The 15,457-nt window shown below is 40.2% G+C and overlaps 1 protein-coding gene across 4 annotated transcripts in view; it reads left to right on the top strand.

Moving 5' to 3' along the window:
* The window catches only part of NAALADL2 (N-acetylated alpha-linked acidic dipeptidase like 2), a 1,146,579-nt gene that overhangs the window by 882,973 nt on the left and 248,149 nt on the right, over positions 1–15,457 (top strand). The window lies entirely within an intron of this gene.

The raw sequence follows: 15,457 nt of genomic DNA, 5'->3' as shown, positions 1-15,457 counted from the left end.
TTAGGGAAACAGAACCAACAGGAGATAATTGTAAATATGAGATTTTATGAAAGTGTCTCACTCAACTGTGGGGGTGCACAAGTCCAAATTCCATAGGGCAGGCAGTGAACTGGCAACTCTGATGAAGGTCTTCAATGAACTCCCCAGAAGAGGCTGGCTGAAGAAGAAGTTCTCTCTCTTCTCCCTTAAAAGTCTTCAACTGATTAGGTTAAATCCAGCTGATTGAATTCTCTCATTATGGAAGACACTCCCTTTGTTGATATAATCAGCCACAGATGCAATGAATTGACTGATGATTTAATAAAACAGCCTTCTGGTTTATTACCAGCCACAAATGTCCTTGCAGTAATGGTTAGGCCAGTGCTTGCCACCTGGGCACCATCACCTGGCCAAGTTGACACATGACCCTAATCATCACAGTCCACCCCCTGTTAACTTGGCAGCTATACACATCACCTTAAACCATACTTAATCTCTAAATAGAACACAATACAGACATATGTTTTACCTAACAATACTCAGGTACCCTGCATACAATCAGAAATGCACTAAATCTCTACAGAACAGGGTGCAAGTGCTTGGGTAGCATTCACTCTTAAACTTGATATCCCATAACTAAATACTATGAAATGAACAATACAACTTATGTCATATCATATGGGGATAAGATAGAGAAGAAACAAAGATAGCTCTAATATGTACAAATACAAACATTCTCATAAAAAAACAAGGAGGAAATATCCATGCCATCATAGTCCTCATTTCTGTAACTGGCCACATGGTCATAGTTCATTTTCATCACTACCTTCTTCCACTACCAATTCCATGTTCCCTTTACCCTCAGCAAGCAGTTCAGCTGCTATGGTTCTTTGCCTGGTGGAGTGACCCAAACCTTCATTCCTGTAGTTTCTTACCATTGGTAGTCCTGCCTGGATTGGGTTGTTGCAGTTTTCCATTGACTTTAATCACAGGGCATGGTAGTACTAAGAGACACCCTAGGGGATCTCCTGTATTCCAGGAAAACTCTTCCTTACCTCCGGTATATTGTTGCAGTGGTGTTTCCCCTTGATAGTCAAGCTCAATCACCCCATCCAGTACAGTAATCTCCTTTCTTGCCTGTTGATTCAGAGGCATGAGAAGCTCAGAGTGTCCAGGTGGCAGTCTTAATTTCTAGTTCAATGGAATTATTGTTGTCTTCTGGTGGGAGCACTCCTTCGTTTGGAACTAAGACTTGTAGTCTAGCAGAGCTTAAGGTTTCAGGGACAGGAAGCAAAAAATGTCCTAGTGGATCACTAGGGGTGATAGTGAGTAGTGCCACTCTCATTTCCACCCCTTGATTCCTGGACCTGTGAATCCTGGCTATGGGAAAAAAGTACCATAGAATGGATGCTGATTCAGAGCATACCCAGCCTCCTGGAGAGCACTGCCTCAGCCCTGCAAGGTATTGCCACTTAGTTGACACCGTAATTGACAGGCCATTCCACCATTCTGTCAACCCAGCTGCCTCTGGGTGATGGGGAACATGGTAAGAACAGAGAATTCCATGAGCACGTGCCCATTCCCTCACTTCATTTGCCGTGAAGTGAGTTCCTTGGTCAGAAGCAATGCTGTGTGGAATACCATGATGGTGGATAAGGCATTCTGTAAGTCCACAGATGGTAGTTTTGGCAGAAGCTTTGCGTGCAGGGAAGGCAAACCCATATCCAGAGTACGTATCTATTCCAGTGAGATCAAATTGCTACCCCTTCCATGAAGGAAGTGGTCCATTGTAATCAAACTGCCACCAGGTAGCAGGTTGATCACTTTGGGGAATAGTGCCATATTGAGGACTAAGTGTGGTTCTCTGCTGCTGGCAGCTTGGGCACTCAACAGAGTTGGCCTTGGTGGGTGGAAGTCCATGTTCTTGAGCTTATGCATAACCTCCATCCCTACCACTGTGACCACTTTGTTCATGAGCCCACTGGGCAATGACAGGAGTTGCTGGGGAAAGTGGCTGACCGGTATCCATTTGATTACTAAAATGCTCCTCTTCTGAATTCACCCTCTGATGAATTCATATGGGACACAAATATCTTCATGTCTTTTTCCCACACAGAAAGGTCTATCCACATACCTCTTCTCAAGAGTTCTTTGTCACCAATCTTCCAATTATGTTCCTTCCCAGTCCCTGACCATCCAGCCAAATCATTAGCAACAGCTCATGAATCAGTATACAAATGCACCTCTGGCCAGTTTTCCTTCTAAGCAAAATGAACAACCAGGTGTACTGCTCAAAGGTTTACCCACTGTGAGGATTTCCTCTCACCACTGTCCTTCAGGGAGATCCCAGAAAGGGACTGCAATGTTGCAGCTGTCCACTTTCAGGTGGTACCTGCATATCATGCAGAACCATCTGTAAACCAGGCCCGAGTTTTCTCTTCCTCAGTCAACTGATAGTAAGGAACTCCCCAAGATGCCATGGCTATGGGCTGGGAAAGAGAAGGTAAGGTGGAAGGAGTGGGGTCCATGGGCATTTGGGCCACTTCCTCATTTAACTTACTTGTGCCTTCAGGACCCACTCAAGCTCTATCTCATATATACCATTTCCATTTTATGATGGAGTGCTGCTGTGCATGCCCAGCTTAATGGCTTGGTGGGTCAGACAACACCCAGCTCATGATAGGTAACTCAGGTCTCACGGTAACTTTGTGGCCCGTGGTTAAGTGTTCTGTCTCTACCAAGGCCCAGTAGCAGGCCAAAAGCTATTTCTCAAATGGAAAGTAGTTATCTGCAGAGGATGGTAAGGCTTTACTCCAAAATCCTAAGAGCCTGCATTGTGATTCTCCTATAGGAGCCTGCCAAAGGCTCAAAACAGTATCTCTATTTGCCACTGACACTTCCAGCACAATTGGATCTGCTGGATCATATGGTCCATGTGGCAGAGCAGCTTGCACGGCAGCCTGGACCTGTCACAGAGCCTCATCTTGCTTTTCTGGTCACTCAGTAAGTGGGTCAGAGTAGAACACCCAAATGAGGAAAATGTCTCCAAATTCCGAAGAGGCCAACTAGGCATTATGCCTCTTTTTTGGTCATAGAAGGGGCCAGATACAACTTATCCTTCACCTTAGAAGGGATATCTTGAGAGGCGCCACACCACAGGACACCTAGAAATTTTACTGAGGTAGAAGGCCCTGTATTTTTGTTGGATTTATCTCCCATCCTCTGACACACAAATGCCTTACCAATGAATCTAGAGTAGTTGCTACTTCTCGCTCACTAGGTCCAATAACATGATATCATCAGTATAATGGACCAGTGCGATGTCTTGAAACAATCAAGATCCCTGCAGATAATGTTATGACATAGGGCTGGAGAGTTGATATAACCCTAGGTAGGACAGTGAATGTATACTGCTGGCCTTGCCAGCTGAATGTATACTATTTCTGATGGTGCCTACTAACAGCTATTGACAAAAAAGCATTTGTCATATCAACAGAAAGAATAAATGATCCCAGAATACTGAGACTAGAGTTCTAGGTCTGTCTCTGGCACTAAAGAGCAATGTGTGTTTCTTTTTTTTTCTGAACCTGTGAAACAAGAAGAGTTTCAATTACATGTTTCTTAACATTCTTTTAAGATCAAAATATCTGTTTCTTAACTGTACAGGTAGAAGACCTTCCTTTCTGATCTAGCCTTATCCCTTTATTTAGTTTTTAATATTTTTATCCTTTGATCATCCATTGATATTTGGATATAACATGATAAAAATGGCCTCATAAAACTCCTTTGTATTCAAAATCTTAACTGTATTACTAATACTTGGAAATTATATATTATGTGTTTGTGTATTTATTCATTCAGATATTATAGAAATTTCAAGTCCAGGTTTTTTCTTTTCTTCTTTTTTTTTTAAGCAAAGTTTTATAGGACTTTAGAGCAGTGGAATCATTTTAATATTTTCTCCAAATTTTCTGCTTTGTTCTGGATCACAAAAATCAAGGATTTTTGGGGAAGGGGCAATTTTAGGCCATGATAATATCAGATACATAATGAGATCATAGTATCTAGTCATATGCAATCCTCACTCAGAGAAAATGCTAGAATTTTGATTTTAGAATTGTAAATAAACAGCTGATAGTGGATTTTTGAGGGATCAGCCACACTTAAGAGGTGCAACTCCTGGAGCATGTCTGGAGGCAGCAATGGGCCAGAAAGGGAATAGAGGATAATAGAATGTAGCCTGAACATATACACGAGATCAGTACTTACTGTGAAACAGACAGAAAATAAATGGACTTTAGACAGAAGAGATAAATTTGTGCAGAGATATTGGTCCATATTCCAATCTTACTTTACATTTATTTTCAAATAGATTTGATGCATAACCCATTAAATGGCTGTTGGAAGGAATATTTCTATGAAAAAAAAAAAACAGAAACAAAATTGCTTAAGTGCAAAAGCAAGAGTTATGTGGTATATTTTAGGACCTCATACACCTTCCCAACAATGATTCTATTACCCTAATCATCATGTCTACCTAATGGCATCCACTCAAGTGGTTTGGAGGAAATTGGGTTTCACAAGCCCAATCTTATCTCACCAATAGCAGAACATACAGAATCATAAAAATAGGTATTTAATAGATACTCCTTTTTAAAGTCAAATTTTCTTTGGTCAGTAACAAGTATCTATTAAACACAGAAGTGTTGAATAGAGCACCTGATTAGGAATTAAGGAGCATGGATTTAGTTTTAGTTACCAACTTGCTGTACATTTAGTAGAACTTTATTTTATTTTCTACATCAAAAAGGAATAAACTTAAACTGTGCTTCCTGACTAGGATTCTGTTGGATTGAATGAGATATACATTTTCTCTAGGAATGCAGTGTGTGTCTGTAATTAGGTATAATCATTAACGAGTAAAAAAATTAGGGCTAAAACTGGAGGGTACACCGTGGTATCTGTGGCTTTAATTTGTATTCCTTTGTTATTGAGGTTTGGTGTCTCTTCATGAGTCTTCCCCTTGTGTGAAGTGCCCTGTGTCTTGTGTTTGTTTTTCTATTGGGTTGCCTCATAACTTTTTATGACTTTTTGAATAAATTCTGAATGCTAAATATATATATTCGAGCTGAAGTCTTCAAAGAAGGCCCTTACCTGCATTCTCTGAATTTTGTTTTTACTTTAAGGAAAAAAAAAGTGAATAACTTATAAATGAAAGCTTATAATAAAACTAATTAAAAATTGAGAATACACTGAGAAAATGAGTGTGTATGAATGCAATATAAAATTTAATTTCTGCAAGATTTGAGGTCCTTAGAAGACTTTCTTTAAGGATGATAGTGATATTATTAAATGTGTATCAAGTATTATAGTACATTCAAGTCCTATTTAGTAGTGTGATCATGCAGATATCATACTGGGTTTTGAATAAAATGACTCAGTTGGGTATAAATTCTGTCACTGTTAATTATGACAAAATTATGTGAAATACGACAAATACTTGGTAAAATGATAAAACAATGATTATTGGTATTATCACACTATATATATCCCTTTTAATCATTTTGAAGGAATTAGAGGTATGATTGCTAAAATAGTGAAGACATTCTCTTCTTTATTTTTTCCAGTAAAAGTCTGTGTTTTATATAGCACCATAGAACAATCACATGATTTGTATTATCTAATTAAATAAATATAATAAATATATCCATGTAATGCAATCTATTACCCCTTCCAAGTGACTCACTCTTTGCATTCTGGATCTTTGTTGTAAATCACAAATATGATTTTACACAACATTAAAATGTCTAAGTTATTGTTGCTTTATGGATTTAAAAAAATGTATTTTAAAATAAATCCTATGCCAAGTAAAATCAATATTTTTGTTAAGCATTCTTTCCCCATTTTTCCTTCCCATTTTGCACAATCTTTTTTTCTCTCTGAAAGTCTAGATCTTTCTCTTTTGGTATAGGGCATTTGTCTTTAGAAAGGATTTATTTTTTCCTTTCCTGTTAAATGGTGCACTTTATATACCAAAATTGTATATAGTATAATATACATGCCATACTAGGATACAGTATAATTTACATATCATATAATGCACACATTCTAAATGTACATTTCAACGGGACTTTTAAAGCATGGTCACACATGAGATGTGAGCTGCATATAGTAGTCCTTGAAAATAGTTTTCCAATGTTGTTCTGTACAGTTTTTTTTGTTTTGTTGTGTTTTTGAGGACTTGTTTATATATATGTGTGTATATATAAAGTTTGAATTTATCTTGACATGTCTTTTTGACATAAAGCATGGAACCTAAGAAAATAATGAATGAGGCTCAATATCAATGTCAAAAAGTGTAATTCATCTTGTCTCCATTGACAATCACATGGTACAGTATAAAGTTGCCGAAGAGTGACACACACTGGCTCCACATTGAAGATGTTCTTCTTTTCCTCTATAATTACCTTAAAAATAGTGTTTTTAATTACCATAGAAACTAAACTAATTCCTTCAAAGATTAAACACAAATAAGTACCAATATAAATCTTAGCTGTTTAGTCCTTTAATAAATAAATACAAATAGATTCATGGTTTGAAAGAAGTTTATTTCTCCTTCTACACTTACGAACTTTCTATCTATGTTTCTAAATCTTCAATATTTAACTCTTTAGCTGTTATTAGCTATTTAATTATTCTAGTAGCCTGCCATAAGCCAAACAGGGAGCAAAATATTTGAAATACAAAAATGATAAAAACACAGGAGTGGGGAGAAGAAACCAAGATGGCGGCTAGATGAGACAGGGCTAAGGAACACCTCCATGGAAAACACTAGATAAGGACCAGAGAGTGACCCAGAATACTGGTTACAGCTATGTGCCAGCTGGACAAGATCTGCTAGTTCCCAGGGGCTGTATATTTGGTGAAACTGGGAGTCTGCATATTGAAACAAGTGAGTAAGCCGGCTGGACATCCTGCAGCCGCAGGGCGATCTGGGGAAGCCAGGATTTGGTGTCTGGAGACCAACAGGCTCTTTTAATTAAAAAAAAAAAAAGGGAAAAACCCAAGAGCGGCTGCAGGTGCAATCATGGGAACCACGCAGTAAAACACAGCAAGACAGGGCTGGGCTGGCCTCTCAGTGTCTGGCCTGGAAGATAGCCCACTGCAGATATCCGTGGGGCCGGGGGAACAGAGGGAAGAGCCAGAAGCCGAATGAAACCCTGCGACTAGCAGCTCGCTCCTGGGAGGGCTGGATAAACTCCTGCCTGGGGTCGTGCCCACAGCCCAGAACCCTGCCAGTTGTCCCAAAGCTGGGAAGGAGGAACTGTGTGAGGATGGGGGTGTGGAGATGCCCCGTTAGGCCATTTTTGCATCAGGCTGAAAGCGAGCCAGCTCAGCCTGGCGGCCCGGGGCTTCCCTTGAGGGACGGCACGCACTGGTGACGTAGCATGGCATTCCCTTGGCAGAGGTCCTGGAGGATCGTGGCTGGGTGGGGGGATCCACTCAGAGATCCCAGGGACACTACGCCAGGTCCAGTGGTTTGTGGGACAGTGAGAGAGAGGGGCTGGGGCTGAAATGAAATGAAGGCTTGGACTCTTGCGGCGGCCTTGAATCTCCGGGAACCGGGGGGATTTGAATATTGAGACTGTCCTTCCTCCCTGACCACCTGTACAAGCACCCCGCATTCAGGGCAGACGGCTCCAGCAACACACCCAGGCTGAGTTCTCCGGCTGGACCCCACAAGAATCATTTCCCCACACACCGCGGGGACAAGGTGGAGAACTGACTTGAGAGGTATAGGTGACTCACAGACACCATCTGCTGGTTAGTTAGAGAAAGTGTACATCACCAAACTGTGTTTCTGAAAAATTAGATAGGTTTTTTTTCACAAATTGAAAGAACCCTGTCGAGCAGAGCAAATGCCAAGAGGCCGAAAACAACAGATCTCAGTGCATATGATAAAACCAGACGATATGGAGAATCCAACTCCAAACACACAAATAAGTTATCAGAAGAAACAAAGTTTCTCGCAGAATTAATCAAAGAAATACAATCGAGGAATGAAAACATGGCAAAGGATTTAAAGGACATCAAGAAGACCATGGCCCAGGATATAAGTGACATAAAGAAGACCCTAGAAGAGAGACTGGTGAGCTGTAAGTTTTAGTTACTCCTCCAGGAAAGTAGGTAAAAAGCCAGGAACTGCGTGGACTGCATACCACAGAGCAATCTGTCTTTGGGCATACTTCATACAACACTCATGAAAACGTGGAACTGCTGAGATCAGCGAAATCTGTAAGTTTTTGCGGCCAGGGGACCCGCGCCCCTCCCTGCCAGGCTCAGTCCCGGGGGAGGAGGGGCTGTCAGCTCCGGGAAGGAGAAGGGAGAACTGCAGTGGCTGCTCTTATCGGAAACTCATTCTACTGATTCAAACTCCAACCATAGATAGACTGAGACCAGTCACCAGAGACTCTGAGAGCAGCCAGCCCAGCAGAGAGGAGACAGGCATAGAAAAAAAACAACACGAAAAACTCGAAAATATTAGCAGAGGATTTTTGGAGTTCTGGTGAACACAGAAAGGGGAAGGGCGGAGCTCAGGCCTTGAGGCGCATATGCAAATCCCGAAGAAAAGCTGATCTCTCTGCCCTGTGGACCTTTCCTTAATGGCCCTGGTTGCTTTGTCTGTTAGCATTTCAATAACCCATTAGATCTCTGAGGAAGGCCGTTTTTTTTTTGTTTGTTTGTTTTGTTTTGTTTTTTTTTTAAATCCTTTTTTCTTTTTCTAAAACAATTACTCTAAGAAGCCCAATACAGAAAGCTTCAAAGAAATGCAATTTGGGCACGTAAAGTCAAGAGCAGAACTAAGAGAGCTCTGAGACAAAAGGCAATAATCCAATGGCTGAGAAAATTCACTAAACACCACAACTTCCCAAGAAAAGGGGGGTGTCCGCTCACAGCCACCATCCTGGTGGACAGGAAACACTCCTGCCCATCGCCAGCCCCATAGCCCAGAGCTGCCCCAGACAACCCAGTGTGACGGAAGTGCTTCAAATAACAGGCACACACCACAAAACTGGGCGTGGACATTAGCCTTCCCTGCAACCTCAACTGAATGTCCCAGAGCTGGGAAGGTGGAGCAGTGTGAATTAACAAAGCCCCATTCAGCCATCATTTGAGCCGACTGGGAGCCTCCCTACACAGCCCAGTAGCCCAGAACTGCCCTGGGGGGACAGCACTCACCTGTGACATAGCACAGTCATCCCTCAACAGAGGACCCGGGGTGTGCAGCCTGGAAGAGGGGCCCACTTGCAAGTCTCAGGAGCCATACGCCAATACCAAGGACTTGTGGGACAGTGGCAGAGACAAACTGTGGCAGGACTGAACTGAAGGATTAGACTATTGCAGCAGCTTTAAAACTCTAGGATCATCAGGGAGATTTGATTGTTAGGGCCACCCCCCCCTCCCCGACTGCCCAGAAACACGCCCCACATACAGGGCAGGCAACACCAACTACACACGCAAGCTTGGTACACCAATTGGGCCCCACAAGACTCACTCCCCCACTCACCAAAAAGGCTAAGCAGGGGAGAACTGGCTTGTGGAGAACAGGTGGCTCGTGGACGCCACCTGCTGGTTAGTTAGAGAAAGTGTACTCCACGAAGCTGTAGATCTGATAAATTAGAGATAAGGACTTCAATAGGTCTATAAACCCTAAAAGAACCCTATCAAGTTCAGCAAATGCCACGAGGCCAAAAACAACAGAAAATTATAAAGCATATGAAAAAACCAGACGATATGGATAACCCAAGCCCAAGCACCCAAATCAAAAGACCAGAAGAGACACAGCACGTAGAGCAGCTACTCAAAGAACTAAAGATGAACAATGAGACCCTAGTACGGGATATGAAGGAAATCAAGAAGACCCTAGAAGAGCATAAAGAAGACATTGCAAGACTAAATAAAAAAATGGATGATCTTATGGAAATTAAAGAAACTGTTGACCAAATTAAAAAGATTCTGGACACTCATAGTACAAGACTAGAGGAAGCTGAACAACGAATCAGTGACCTGGAAGATGACAGATTGGAAAATGAAAGCATAAAAGAAAGAATGGGGAAACAAATTGAAAAAATCGAAATGGACCTCAGGGATATGATAGATAATATGAAACGTCCAAATATAAGACTCATTGGTGTCCCAGAAGGGGAAGAAAAGGGTAAAGGTCTAGGAAGAGTATTCAAAGAAATTGTTGGGGAAAACTTCCCAAATCTTCTAAACAACATAAATACACAAATCATAAATGCTCAGCGAACTCCAAATAGAATAAATCCAAAAAAACAAACTCCGAGACATATACTGATCACACTGTCAAACATAGAAGAGAAGGAGCAAGTTCTGAAAGCAGCAAGAGAAAAGCAATTCACCACATACAAAGGAAACAGCATAAGACTAAGTAGTGACTACTCACCAGCCACCATGGAGGCGAGAAGGCAGTGGCACGATATATTTAAAATTCTGAGTGAGAGGAATTTCCAGCCAAGAATACTTTATCCAGCAAAGCTCTCCTTCAGATTTGAGGGAGAGCTTAAATTTTTCACAGACAAACAAATGCTGAGAGAATTTGCTAACAAGAGACCTGCCCTACTGGAGATACTAAAGGAAGCCCTACAGACAGAGAAAAAAAGACAGGACAGAGAGACTTGGAGAAAGGTTCAGTACTAAAGAGATTCGATATGGGTACAATAAAGGATATTAATAGAGAGAGGGAAAAATATGGCAAACATAATCCAAAGGATAAGATGGCCGATTCAAGAAATGCCTTCACGGTTTTAACGTTGAATGTAAATGGATTAAACTCCCCAATTAAAAGATATAGATTCGCAGAATGGATCAAAAAAAATGAACCATCAATATGTTGCATGCAAGAGACTCATCTTAGACACAGGGACACAAAGAAACTGAAAGTGAAAGGATGGAAAAAAATATTTCATGCAAGCTACAGCCAAAAGAAAGCAGGTGTAGCAATATTAATCTCAGATAAAATAGACTTCAAATGCAGGGATGTTTTGAGAGACAAAGAAGGCCACTACATACTAATAAAAGGGGCAATTCAGCAAGAAGAAATAACAATCGTAAATGTCTATGCACCCAATCAAGGTGCCACAAAATACATGAGAGAAACACTGGCAAAACTAAAGGAAGCAATTGATGTTTCCACAATAATTGTGGGAGACTTCAACACATCATTCTCTCCTATAGATAGATCAACCAGACAGAAGACCAATAAGGAAATTGAAAACCTAAACAATCTGATAAATGAATTAGATTTAACAGACATCTACAGGACATTACATCCCAAATCTCCAGGATACACATACTTTTCTAGTGCTCACGGAACTTTCTCCAGAATAGATCATATGCTGGGACATAAAACAAGCCTCAATAAATTTAAAAAGATTGAAATTATTCAAAGCACATTCTCTGACCACAATGGAATACAATTAGAAGTCAATAACCATCAGAGACTTAGAAAATTCACAAATACCTGGAGGTTAAACAACACACTCCTAAACAATCAGTGGGTTAAATAAGAAATAGCAAGAGAAATTGCTAAATATATAGAGACGAATGAAAATGAGAACACAACATACCAAAACCTATGGGATGCAGCAAAAGCAGTGCTAAGGGGGAAATTTATAGCACTAAACGCATATATTAAAAAGGAAGAAAGAGCCAAAATCAAAGAACTAATGGATCAACTGAAGAAGCTAGAAAATGAACAGCAAACCAATCCTAAACCAAGTAGAAGAAAAGAAATAACAAGGATTAAAGCAGAAATAAATGACATAGAGAACAAAAAAACAATAGAGAGGATAAATATCACCAAAAGTTGGTTCTTTGAGAAGATCAACAAGATTGACAAGCCCCTAGCTAGACTGACAAAATCAAAAAGAGAGAAGACCCATATAAACAAAATAATGAATGAAAAAGGTGACATAACTGCAGATCCTGAAGAAATTAAAAAAATTATAAGAGGATATTATGAACAACTTTATGGCAACAAACTGGATAATGTAGAAGAAATGGACAATTTCCTGGAAACATATGAACAACCTAGACTGACCAGAGAAGAAATAGAAGACCTCAACCAACCCATCACAAGCAAAGAGATCCAATCAGTCATCAAAAATCTTCCCACAAATAAATGCCTAGGGCCAGATGGCTTCACAGGGGAATTCTACCAAACTTTCCAGAAAGAACTGACACCAATCTTACTCAAACTCTTTCAAAACATTGAAAAAAATGGAACACTACCTAACTCATTTTATGAAGCTAACATCAATCTAATACCAAAACCAGGCAAAGATGCTACAAAAAAGGAAAACTACCGGCCAATCTCCCTAATGAATATAGATGCAAAAATCCTCAACAAAATACTTGCAAATCGAATCCAAAGACACATTAAAAAAATCATACACCATGACCAAGTGGGGTTCATTCCAGGCATGCAAGGATGGTTCAACATAAGAAAAACAATCAATGTATTACAACACATTAAAAACTCGAAAGGGAAAAATCAATTGATCATCTCAATAGATGCTGAAAAAGCATTTGACAAAATCCAACATCCCTTTTTGATAAAAACACTTCAAAAGGTAGGAATTGAAGGAAACTTCCTCAACATGATAAAGAGCATATATCAAAAACCCACAGCCAGCATAGTACTCAATGGTGAGAGACTGAAAGCCTTCCCTCTAAGATCAGGAACAAGACAAGGATGCCCGCTGTCACCACTGTTATTCAACATTGTGCTGGAAGTGCTAGCCAGGGCAATCCGGCAAGACAAAGAAATAAAAGGCATCCAAATGGAAAAGAAGAAGTAAAACTGTCATTGTTTGCAGATGATATGATCTTATATCTAGAAAACCCTGAGAAATCAACGATACAGCTACTAGAGCTAATAAACAAATTTAGCAAAGTAGCGGGATACAAGATTAATGCACATAAGTCAGTAATGTTTCTATATGCTAGAAATGAACAAACTGAAGTGACACTCAAGAAAAAGATTCCATTTTCAATAGCAACTAAAAAAATCAAGTACCTAGGAATAAACTTAACCAAAGATGTAAAAGACCTATACAAAGAAAACTACATAACTCTACTAAAAGAAATAGAAGGGGACCTTAAAAGATGGAAAAATATTCCATGTTCATGGATAGGAAGGCTAAATGTCATTAAGATGTCAATTCTACCCAAAACAGATTCAATGCAATCCCAATCAAAATTCCAACAACCTACTTTGCAGACTTGGAAAAGCTAGTTATCAAATTTATTTGGAAAGGGAAGATGCCTCGAATTGCTAAAGACACTCTAAAAAAGAAAAAAGAAGTGGGAGGACTTACACTCCCTGTCTTTGAAGCTTATTATAAAGCCACAGTTGCCAAAACAGCATGGTACTGGCACAAAGATAGACATATAGATCAATGGAATCGAATTGAGAATTCAGAGATAGACCCTCAGATCTATGGCCGACTGATCTTTGATAAGGCCCCCAAAGTCACCGAACTGAGCCATAATGGTCTTTTCAACAAATGGGGCTGGGAGAGTTGGATATCCATATCCAAAAGAATGAAAGAGGACCCCTACCTCACCCCCTACACAAAAATTAACTCAAAATGGACCAAAGATCTCAATATAAAAGAAAGTACCATAAAACTCCTAGAAGATAATGTAGGAAAACATCTTCAAGACCTTGTATTAGGAGGCCACTTCCTAGACTTTACACCCAAAGCACAAGCAACAAAAGAGAAAATAGATAAATGGGAACTCCTCAAGCTTAGAAGTTTCTGCACCTCAAAGGAATTTCTCAAAAAGGTAAAGAGGCAGCCAACTCAATGGGAAAAAATTTTTGGAAACCATGTATCTGACAAAAGACTGATATCTTGCATATACAAAGAAATCCTACAACTCAATGACAATAGTACAGACAGCCCAATTATAAAATGGGCAAAAGATATGAAAAGACAGTTCTCTGAAGAGGAAATACAAATGGCCAAAAAACACATGAAAAAATGTTCAGCTTCACTAGCTATTAGAGAGATGCAAATTAAGACCACAATGAGATACCATCTAACACCGGTTAGAATGGCTGCCATTAAACAAACAGGAAACTACAAATGCTGGAGGGGATGTGGAGAAATTGGAACTCTTATTCATTGTTGGTGGGACTGTATAATGGTTCAGCCACTCTGGAAGTCAGTCTGGCAGTCCCTTAGAAAACTAGATATAGAGCTACCATTCGATCCAGCGATCGCACTTCTCGGTATATACCCGGAAGATCGGAAAGCAGTGACACGAACAGATATCTGCACACCAATGTTCATAGCAGCATTATTCACAATTGCCAAGAGATGGAAACAACCCAAATGTCCTTCAACAGATGAGTGGATAAATAAAATGTGGTATATACACACGATGGAATACTACGCGGCAGTAAGAAGGAACGATCTCGTGAAACATATGACAACATGGATGAACCTTGAAGACATAATGCTGAGCGAAATAAGCCAGGCACAAAAAGAGAAATATTATATGCTACCACTAATGTGAACTTTGAAAAATGTAAAACAAATGGTTTATAATGTAGAATGTAGGGGAACTAGCAGTAGAGAGCAATTAAGGAAGGGGGAACAATAATCCAAGAAGAACAGATAAGCTATTTAACGTTCTGGGGATGCCCAGAAATGACTATGGTCTGTTAATTTCTGATGGATGTAGTAGGAACAAGTTCACTGAAATGTTGCTATATTATGTAACTTTCTTGGGGTAAAGTAGGAACATGTTGGAAGTTAAGCAGTTATCTTAGGTTAGTTGTCTTTTTCTTACTCCCTTGTTATGGTCTCTTTGAAATGTTCTTTTATTGTATGTTTGTTTTCTTTTTAACTTTTTTTTTCATACAGTTGATTTAAAAAAGAAGGGAAAGTTAAAAAAAAAAAAAGAAAAAAAGACAAACAAGGAAAAAAAAAAAAAATGATGTAGTGCCCCCTTGAGGAGCCTGTGGAGAATGCAGGGGTATTCGCCTACCCCACCTCCATGGTTGCTAACATGACCACAGACATAGGGGACTGGTGGTTTGATGGGTTGAGCCCTCTACGATAAGTTTTACCCTTGGGAAGACAGTTGCTGCAAAGGAGAGGCTAGGCCTCCCTATATTTGTGCCTAAGAGTCTCCTCCTGAATGCCTCTTTGTTGCTCAGATGTGGCCCTCTCTCTCTGGCTAAGCCAACTTGAAAGGTGAAATCACTGCCCTCCCCCCTACGTGGGATCAGACACCCAGGGGAGTGAATCTCCCTGGCAACGTGGAATATGACTCCCGGGGAGGAATGTAGACCCGGCATCGTGGGATGGAGAACATCTTCTTGACCAAAAGGGGGATGTGAAAGGAAATGAAATAAGCTACAGTGGCAGAGAGGTTCCAA

The sequence above is a fragment of the Choloepus didactylus genome, chromosome 1, assembly GCF_015220235.1.
Source record: "Choloepus didactylus isolate mChoDid1 chromosome 1, mChoDid1.pri, whole genome shotgun sequence".
NCBI classification, from domain to species: Eukaryota; Metazoa; Chordata; class Mammalia; order Pilosa; family Megalonychidae; genus Choloepus; species Choloepus didactylus.
The sequence above is the reverse complement of the archived record's forward strand: the minus strand, read 5'-3'. Positions and strand labels throughout refer to the sequence as shown.